The sequence below is a fragment of the Mus pahari genome, chromosome X, assembly GCF_900095145.1.
Source record: "Mus pahari chromosome X, PAHARI_EIJ_v1.1, whole genome shotgun sequence".
NCBI classification, from domain to species: domain Eukaryota; kingdom Metazoa; phylum Chordata; class Mammalia; order Rodentia; family Muridae; genus Mus; species Mus pahari.
In genome coordinates, this window is record NC_034613.1 from 11,573,007 (window position 1) to 11,583,342 (window position 10,336).

The following is a 10,336-nucleotide window of genomic DNA, read 5'->3' on the forward strand; positions in this document are numbered from 1 at the left end:
CTGTGCCCCAGGTTCTCTGCATACATATTATAGCTTTCAGTTTAGTATTTTAAGGAACTACAAAGTGTGTGTGTTTGTGTGTGTGTGTGTGTGTGTGTGTGTGTGTGTCTTTGGAGGTGCTAGCAGCCTTCCATTAACTAAAGAATGCAGTCAACTTCTGTCACAAACACATATATGGATCTGAAAGAGCACAAGACAATTCATAACTTTAACAAAGTCAGCATTAATTTAAATAAAAATATCTCCCACTAGGAGGGCTTCATGTTAAATATTCTTTTAAAATGTAAACATATGCATGGAGAGGGGAAGGGAGGGGCAGAGTGAGGAGAAAAACAAACTTTGGGAAGCACTAAGCTAGTGATTACCTTGATCACAGGTGATTGGAATTATGATATCATCACAGATGTTACCTATTTCCAAACTCATCAAACTGTCCATCTGAAGTATGTGCTGTTTTTTTGCTTATCATACTTCAATAAAGCTGTTTAAACACATACACACACACACACACACACACACACACACACACACACACACCTCAAATGATGAAGAATAAAAAGTCTAATTAACAGTAAGTATAGACTAGGAAAGCAATGCATTCATACACACACAGTATGCCCAGAGTTAAATTATGCTGGAGGATAAACCAACCTTTTAAATACAGGTGTCTAATTAAAGTACATTCCTGTGAACTTGGATTCCTTCTGCATTACTTTAGAGCACTTGAATCAGGCTATCGCTATAACCAGACATGTGGTGGCAACCTGTCTAACTTTTGCATACCTGAGGTCCTGTGACTATATTGACCAAAAACATTTATACCAGCTGATGGTCACTTGATCCTCACATTTCTCTATTTAGTAAATTGTTCTACAAGTCAGCTTGAAGTTTGAGGTGAACATTTTCTGGGACATTCCTGTTCAAGACACTTTTAAAAAGACATTTTCTGCCAAATAAGTCTAGCCTGAACAGGTCTGGGAAGGAATCAGGTTGGCACAAGATCCTAAAACAGGCTTCTGAAGGTGAAACCTCTTCCAACTAATAAAGACAGACTCAGACTAGTTTTGGAAAATAATATTTAGCAATTAGGTACATGCCTTTAATCCTTCTGAATGAAAAAAAAATTAAAATAATTACTGGATGAGAGCATAAGTCATTTTTGCTTACTAAATACACTGAGAGAAAAAAGGATAGTTTTAACCTGAATGACACACAGTCTTTTGTGGAGAAATTCTAGAAATCAACTGCCTCAAATCCATTTTCCCGCTTTCTCCCTCCTCCCTCCTCTCTGGAAGAAATATATAAGGCAGTTTCTAGATATAATATCAGCAGTGTGCAAGGCAGTGAAGAACCGCTGTCCTTAAAAGGGGGAAATAAAATTATTTGTATCCCATTAATGATAAGAAAATAAGGATATCAAATAATTGTTTTCTGAACCTGTAAATAAAATAAAATAAATAAATAAATAAATAAAGTCAGTTCCTCCAAAAACTGCTAGCTTGGACTTTGTTCAGTCACAACTTACTGCTGGCCTTTACACATTTATTCTCACTTCTGAGCCATGGACAGTTTTCTGAAGATATTAACATGAGCCTAACATCATAGTCTGTAGGTCTCATTTATATGTATTAATCACAGAGTTTCTCTTTTGCTGCCGCTATGACTTCTTATGCCATCCAGTATTTTTAGGGTACTGAATTTTTAGTTCTTCTGTAACTTTTCCCAGACAAGTTCTACTCAGCTAAAAACAAAGCAAGTAGCAGGTCTTCTGACTGCTGCCTACACAGATCCCTCAGCCCATGGAAGACACAGTTCTAGGCCTCCTCGCTGGTAAGAAGGATGTTTCTTTAGGGCTGGCACTGTGATGGCTTAGTCTGTGTTGGTCAGAAACAAAGTCACACTGCTGTGACACTACTGGTTTAGAAATGTGATACAGGTGCTTTGAGGTAAGACTCAAGGGTCACTCTTGGCACTTGAGGTGTCAGAAGCATCTAGTAAACAGTGGTCACCTAAATCTACCAGAGGCCAATCAATTATAAAATGTCTGGGCACCTATAATAATATACTTCAACACACATACACACACACACACACACACACACACACACACACCCAACAAACATCTCCATTCAGGATTGTACCTGTGTATGTCTTTATCCACGTAACAGCACAAAAGGGTCCTAAGGTAGGGCAAGGGTCACTCTTAGGAAGACTTTTAATCTTCACTACAGTCTGCCTACCCCACAACCATAGAAGTCTACTATAAAGCAAACCTCACTATGTACCATACAAACTGGTAAGAGTTCTGTGGTTGTATGACATTTTTAACTAACACTATACAAATGCTCATATCACAAAGGAAAAGAGGGAAAGACAAGCTAACAGGTGGAGTGTGAAGATTTGGAAGCACCAAATTCTGATCATTTTAAAAGGATAAAAAGCCAAATGTATACCATTATACATGCAAACTCTATTTGATAAAGCTGCCAGCTATAACAGGCAATGCTCAGCAAAGAGAAAGAGGGAAGAAAAATCTGGATTCTACTAGTGTAACATGGAGAAAATTGAAAAGGTAAGTAAGACTTAGTGGTCTGAATTGTATTGCATAAAAGGCAGTGGGGATACCAGTTGCTTTATATAACCTTTAGAGAATTCGAGAAAGACAGCAGTATAAAGCTCTTAACTACAATCAAGTGTTTGCTACCAAACTTGTTGAGGCTAGTTGCCATGCAGTGAAAATAAATCTGCTTTTTAAATTGGCTCTAGAAACAAGTATTTTTTTGGAAACAGCTTAGAATAAACCAAGGACCATGCCACACCCTGACAATAGCATTCTCCTTCTGGCCTTAGTTTAGTTGTAGATGCTGAACTATGCCCATACTGACCCTGGAAGAGTTTTCCCAGTACATGGCCGGTTCTGGAAATCAAAAACAAATACTTAGAGAAACACCACCAAATGAGTTAGAACTCAAAGTTAACAATTGAGAAAGGTAGGGCTGGGAAGATATTTTTAAAAGTCTCTAAAGTATTTGCCATAAAAGCAGTAGGGTGTGAATTTGGTTCACAGAACCAAAGTTGGAAAAACATACAACAAAGTAAGGTACGATGTGGTGTTTGGTTATAATCCTAGCAATGGAGAGAGAGATGAAGACAGGTGGATTCTTTGGGCTTGCTAACCAGCGAGCCTCCTCTAATTGATGAGTTCCAACAAGACAAGGTCTTAAAAAAAGGTGGACAGTACCCAAAGAAAACAATGATGATTGACCTCTGGCCTATGCACCACACACAAGAGTGAAACATTTTATATATATAAAAAAAGAATGATCTGCTTTCAACTGGAGATCATTTATTGTTATACTATACAATATAAAAAGGAAGGAGGATACTAAAAAGGGTCACTACTAGTGACAAACTACAGGGAATGTCAGCCACTACAACAAAACTAGAAACATAGCTAGGAGGAGACAAGTGCCCTGACATTCCTCAGTAGAAATATCAGCTTCTTGAATAGCTCTGTAGAAGATGAGGATTAGCAGGTGGAGAAAATCTGAAATGTTGGGGAGGGAGGGATGTAATTTTTGTAGGCTTAATTTAAAAAGTTAGAAAAGGTTAGAGTCCAGAACACACAAAAAAGCAAGGACTATCCCTAAACTTGGAGGAAGGCAAGAGAAAAAGGAAAGAAGTCTTTCTTTCTGTGCAGAGAAACAGTGGCCAACTTCATTACTAAGTTGAAAGGGGGAAATGACAGGAATAAAAATGCTGTTTATATTGATGGTAAGTAACACAGGGGAAATCTGGTTCCTCTTTCTTCGAGTGGAAGAAAGTGTCAGGAGAGGTATGCCTTGAAAGACTTAGCTGAAAGTGAGGTGGGGTTGGGGGTGACTGCCAATATGCTCCAGGAATGTAACTATCAGTTAAAAAGGAGAGACATTAAGAGGGAAGGGATGTAGCTCAGTGGCTACCTATCATGTGTGAGGTGCTGGCAACTATATCAAGCCACTCCTCTCCCGACAGAAGGTTCTGCATTTTTCTGCAGCTAAAGTTTAGGCTCCAGGTCCCAAAGTCCAAGTTTATTCTCCTGCTTCCTATGGTATAAAGACTGTCTCAGGTTCTCCTGGGAAATAACTATTCATTTTCTGACACGTTCTCTCTTGTAAACCTTATTCAGACGATCAAACTCTTTGTAGTTTTGGAAACAAAGTGGAAAAAAAGTCCCAAACATGGCCATTCTTTTTTTTTCCAACTTTAACAGTGGTAGCAATAATACAGAAATCCTACACAGACTGGTGGGAGCTGCCATGCCCATCACCATATTTCTTCCTGTCCCAATAAAAACTGGCAAACAAAGAGCAGAATCAAAAATGATAAATGAGCAGTAGCAGATGATTTGGCCAAAATGAAACAAAGGAACAGACTTTTCACTGACTGAGTTTCATTTCCAGACATAATATTACCTTCCTTGTTCACCTTTATTAATATAGTCCCTAATAAAGCTAAAATACAGCTGAGTGATTCTCCAACCATGGACACAACATTAAGAGACAAGACCTCTCAAGATCTGAGAAAACAAGTTATGTTTTGTTTTCAACGTGCGAATAGGGAAAGACAGAAAGCAAATTGGGAAAACTGTTATTTACCAGCACACCAAAGAAGCTACAAAACAGTGTATCTACTGGAGCTCTAAACCAGGATACAAGCCACAAAACAAAAACAAACAAACACAAACAACCCCACAGTTCTTTGACTTTACTACATTTGAAAAATGTACACAGCATTATTTCCCTCTAAATATAAAAGGTTCTGAGAAACCTAGCAGGCAGGCAGACTATTTTCTTTTTCCTCTCAGAGTCTTAAATTTGCTTGCCCACAGAACTCTTCACATGCTCCCTCAATACATGTTTCTTAAGTACCATCTCAGAGTACTGGAGGCTATACTTGGTCCCTGTATAGTTTATCACATGAGCATCAACAAGTTTGGGTAGCAAATTATGTAAGGAGTGCTCTGGAGGCAATTTTCTCAAAATCAAATAGGAGAAAAAGTAAGAGAGATACTGAGGGACACTGAAAGTGACAGGTACCCGAAGAAGAAATATGCTATCAACGTAGGCCAGGTGAGAAAAGAGGATACCAATGCATGGACCAATTTTCCAAGAGAAAAACTCAACAGTACCTGCCTTCACCTATGGCTTTGTGAGCCAATTATTTACTATTTAGTATCCCTTTAGAAAGAGCTAGAAATAATTACAGGATTTTATTCACTGTGTTATATTCCAGTTTTGAATAAAGCCATAGGGTACCAAATGGAATTAGACTACCATTTCAATGTCCCTCACTTTCAATGTCCCAGAGGGTACACTCTAGTCTCTATTCAGTACTGTTCCAGTAATAGAGACTGATGTGGGTAATTACACAGGCAATGCTGATGTACATAGAGATGGGCTTTCTCTGAGTCTCTGACTCTTACAAGAACCTTTGAAAACTTAGCACTTGTGGTATTATCTGTTTATAGATGGGGAAACTGAGGTTTACAAGGGGTCTTTTTTAGGGCTTTTACATATATAAAATGAACTCTTAAAGATCAGTGAGCTAAGAGTCTTGATCAAATAGTCACTGATACAAGTTTGGGAAAGTAGCAAGGTGTATGTAGCAAGTAGCAAGAGAGAATGGAGACAGTTCTGACCAGAGAAAGAAACACAAGGGTTCCTGTGATTCAGGAAACAGCTTGGACTTTCTGAGCCCCTTTACTCTTCAAGCAAAAGGAAACAATTCTGATCATTGTGAGCAAGGAAAGGTTTGTACACAGTGAGGTAGATACTGTATAACCTCAGGCTAGCTTCAGAAGCTGCTGCCTTGCAGCATGCAAGCCCCTACAGTGGTATGTAAGTTCATGCTTATAAAGTCAGAAGATGACTGCCCCACCAGTGTTGTGGGAAAGAAACACTTCCTGAAAATGAATTTAAATGACAAGGAGTAGTGAGAGAGAGGACAGTTATAGATTATATTCACTGTTCAACTTTGGTTGTTCTTCTACACTAGAAGTTCAGTATTTCAATACCCAAACCATTAAAACTCTACTAAGTTTTACTTTCCAAAGATAGGATAATCTTGATTTTGCCAAATAGGGACATTTTCAAACCCTCTATCTACTATAACAATGACATCTTGTTTTCTTCTGATTTTTCTAAAACTGAGAAATAACCAACACACAATAAACCACACATAATTATATTAGATGATTGGGAAGTTTGCAAAACAGAATCACCCATGAAACATCGCCATAAATAATAAAGTGAAATTATCCACTAGATCTGGTTTCCTTTTGCCCTTTTGCAACCCTGCCCTCTTGCTACCCACCCCTCTGTTTGCCACTTCATACAATCACTCTTGCTATTTCCACAAAGCGTTTCTAGAAATTGATGTAAGCAGAATTACATAGAGTATGTTCTTATAAGTAAGGGCTCTTCTTTTATTTAAAGTAGTAACATATTACTGAGCAGTGTCCACTGAGATACACTGTTGACTTGTTCACCTATTAACTTGCAGTTGGACATTTGTGCTTTTCTAGATTTTGACTATAACTAATAAAACTGCTATGGGCATTCACATACAACATTGCTTTCTTGCCTCTCTTAATAGGACATCTGGGTCACATTGTAAGTATGTGTCTGACATTTTATGAAATTGCTAAATTGTCTTCTAAATTATTTCTACCATTTCACATTTCTTTCTAAATGTCACTGAGAGCCCAAAATCTCTGCATCTTCAACTTCTACTTGCTAGTCAGTATTTTTACGTTTCAGCCATTCAAATAGTACGTAGTTATTACTTATATTTCCCCAAAGACTAATGATGTAGATCACCCTCATGCACTTATCTCCAATATGGGTATCTTCTTCTGTGAAGGGTCTGTGGAGATCCTTTGCTCATGTTTTAATCTTGCTTTTTTTTATTATTGAAAATTTCATCAGTTTTCATGAATGGTTGAAGACCATGTCAATCAGATCTTACAGAACTTGTGATATACAAGTAAATAAATAGCCACACAAGATTTTCTAAAGCCCATGCTAAACTAAAATATTCTGTTGCTGATGAGCTTGAAACAACCTTCAAAGCTTGAAAAGAATTTAATTATTCATATGACCAACGCTGAAAGATCCAGATCATAATTAGTAAATGAGGTAATCCTATGAACTACATGATATCTAAAAGTGCCCCTTGGTTATTCCTCAGAAAAATTACCCACTTTTCATCCATAAGTCATACTTCAAATCGTCTACTAATCATACTGTAGTCTCACTGATTCTAGTTTACAAAAATAATTAATACTTTTTCCTATTCAAACTCAGACCAACATCCAAAAGTAAATAAAGTTAAAACCTGTGTCACATTGTTTTTGCAAATAGTGGCAAATACAATGTGACCTGCAAACAAGAACAATAAGACTTTCCATTGAAGATGTGTTAGGAGCAGATAAATTTGTGTATGTTTCTATGCTTTGCTCTAAGGGAAAACAGGCCTTGGTTCTGTTGTATGGCACCATCCGGTCAGAGCTCAATTGTTACAGTTGATGTGGGTTTCCTTTTAGATGCCTGGAAAATGACTCTGCTGACCACATCCACATTCTGAAATACTTTTTGAGAACTTGTAACCAAACTGTAGGAACTGACTCATTTTGCAGTGCCCAGCCACCACACAATCGTTTCGGAGAGACTCAATTCAAAGGCAGAAATAGAATTCAGGCAGAAAGTTGTCTGGATTTACATGGCAGGAGAGGGAAATCTCAGGGAACAAACAAGAAGGACCAAGGCCAGGAGATTAGGCCTCAGAGGAAGGAGTGAGCACAACACAATGCTTACAGACAATGTGTGCTGTTGTCTTCAAGACAAGAAGGCAGCTCTCTATTTCTAGAAGTAGATTCAGTAGAGAAATGTTCACAGGATGATTCATACAAAATGGTGCCTTAAAAGGCCATTCTTGAATTCCTCACCCTCCTCAGTTACTCAGCAAAGTGGTGCTCAGTTCTAAGCAATCACTTGATTCATAGGATGGAAGCAGGGATGGACAGCATGGTCAGACACTAGGGAGAATAAAGGGCTGACACCTGGGCTTGAAAGCAGCGGTTTCTTCACTCCCCTAGGACTTCCCTACGTCCTACATGGCCATTTCTTCATCCTCCTCTTGGTTCCCTACACAACTCATCCAAGGAAATAGATGTGCTCATTAAGTCCCAAGCATCCCTGGTCCCACACTGAGATCCTGAGTCAGGTCAGGGAAGGATGAAAGGCAGCAATTGTGCCCTTTCTCCCCCACACCACACTGTTCTCAAAGTATTCATTTCTCCTTACCCACAAGTGAAACAGATTAGTCAGTTTCAGCCTGAAGCAGCGATGCTATCCCTCCCAGCTGAACCAAACCAAAATGACAAAAGAAATAACTCTTTTATGCAGATGTGACCCTTGCTAAACAAGAATATAAAGGTTAACAGGAATACATCACTAGCTAGTCAGGCCAGATAATAGAGAGTTTGGATAAGGGTTCAGGTATCATGAAATAACATCCACTCAGGTAAGATCTATGAATATCTATCAAGCCCCATTTGTTGTCCGGACTGATCTAGTCTAGTTGTCTATATAATGGTGTGTATATGTTTTATGTCTGTTCTTACCCATGCCATGTCACTCAAAATGCAAACTCCCAGATGACAGTAACTATATATTCTTTATGCACAAATCAGTACTTTCAGTATCAGATTACAAAAACAAAACAAAACAAAACAAAACAATAAGGAATGGCAAGTACTTACATTTTCAAAACAACTTTAAGAGAAAAGATATATGAATTCAAACCCTTCCCAACTGATTTTATTTTCTTAGGTTCAATTTTTGTCTCCAGTTGTAAAGTCAATATGCTTTAACAATTCCTAAATTGTGAGAAACATAATTTTATATATATATATATAAATAATATATTATATATTATTTATATATATATTATATTATATATAAATAATATTATATATATATATATATTAGAGGGAACTGAATATAGAATAGAATTAATGAAAAAACTAAGCTGATTCAAGTTATAAACAAAATGCTCAAAGACATGCTGCATGAGAAGAGACTTACAGGTAAACATAACTCAAAATATGGCACTTTAAATAGTCAAGCTATTCACCTCTCTGAATACACAAGATAGGAAGAACTACCTACATTGAGCTCCTTTGTCTTTGTTTACTGGGAGCTTCATAATAATCATCATAACTAGAATCATGAAACCATCATCATTTTACCAAAAGAAAGCCTCCTACAATTTGTACCCACCCTGGGCTTATACAGTGTAATGGGGGTTCGCCTCTCTAGGTTACCTATGACTATCACACATATCCTTGGAAATATCCCTCTTCTTCTAGTTAGTAACTACCTCCTACCTTCTAGAAGCATTTTACTATGGAAAGCAGATTCCTAAATAATCCATCTTCATGTGTCCATTGCAGTTCTCTTTCTTTTGAGAATTCTCTTCCAGCTATCACCACAGCTGTCTCTCCTCTCTCTATGGGTTTCTCTGCATAAATGTCATTATATAAGAGAGGAACACAGATGTCCCTTAATGGAGGAATGGATACAGAAAATGTGGTACATTTACACAATGGAGTACTACTCAGCTATCAAAACCAATGAATTTATGAAATTCTTGGGCAAATGGATGTATCTGGAGGATATTATCCTGAGTGAGGTAACCCAATCACAAAAGAAGTCACTTGATATCCACTCAATGATAAGTGGATATTAGCCCAGAAACTTAGAATACCCAAGATACAATTTGCAAAACATTAGAAAATCAAGTAGGAAGACCAACATATGAATATTTCATTCCTCCTTAGAATAAGTAACAAAATACCCATGGAAGGAGTTACAGAGACCAAGTTTGGAGCTAAGACGAAAGACCATCCAGAGACTACCCCACCCGGGGATCCATCCCATAATCAGCCACCAAATGCAGACACTATTGCACATGCCAGCAAGATTTTGCTGAAAGGACCCTGATATAGCTGTCTTGTGTGAGGCTATGCCAGTGCCTGGCAAATACAGAAGTGGATGCTCACAGTCATCTATTGGATGGAACACAGGGCCCCCCGAGACAACTCTTATTAACACCTTACCAAAAAGTCCAAGAGTACAGGGTTGAATGAATGATCCATTTGCCTAGTGTTAAGTGAAATTGTACATAGAAGAAAGAAAGGAAGAAAGAAAGGAAGAAAGGAAGGAAGGAAGGAAGGAAGGAAGGAAGGAAGGAAGGAAGAAGAAAGAAAGAAAGAAAGAAAGAAAGAAAGAAA

General features: G+C 37.9%; 1 long non-coding RNA gene across 1 annotated transcript in view; it reads right to left on the reverse strand.

The window, feature by feature from the left end:
- Nucleotides 1–6,382: 6,382 nt before the first annotated feature.
- Nucleotides 6,383–10,336, reverse strand: part of LOC110314157 — a 78,286-nt gene continuing 74,332 nt past the window's right edge. Inside the window, exon 5 of the long non-coding RNA XR_002380158.2 lies at nucleotides 6,383–8,920. This is a non-coding gene — a long non-coding RNA (uncharacterized LOC110314157). The remainder of the gene's footprint in view (nucleotides 8,921–10,336) is intronic.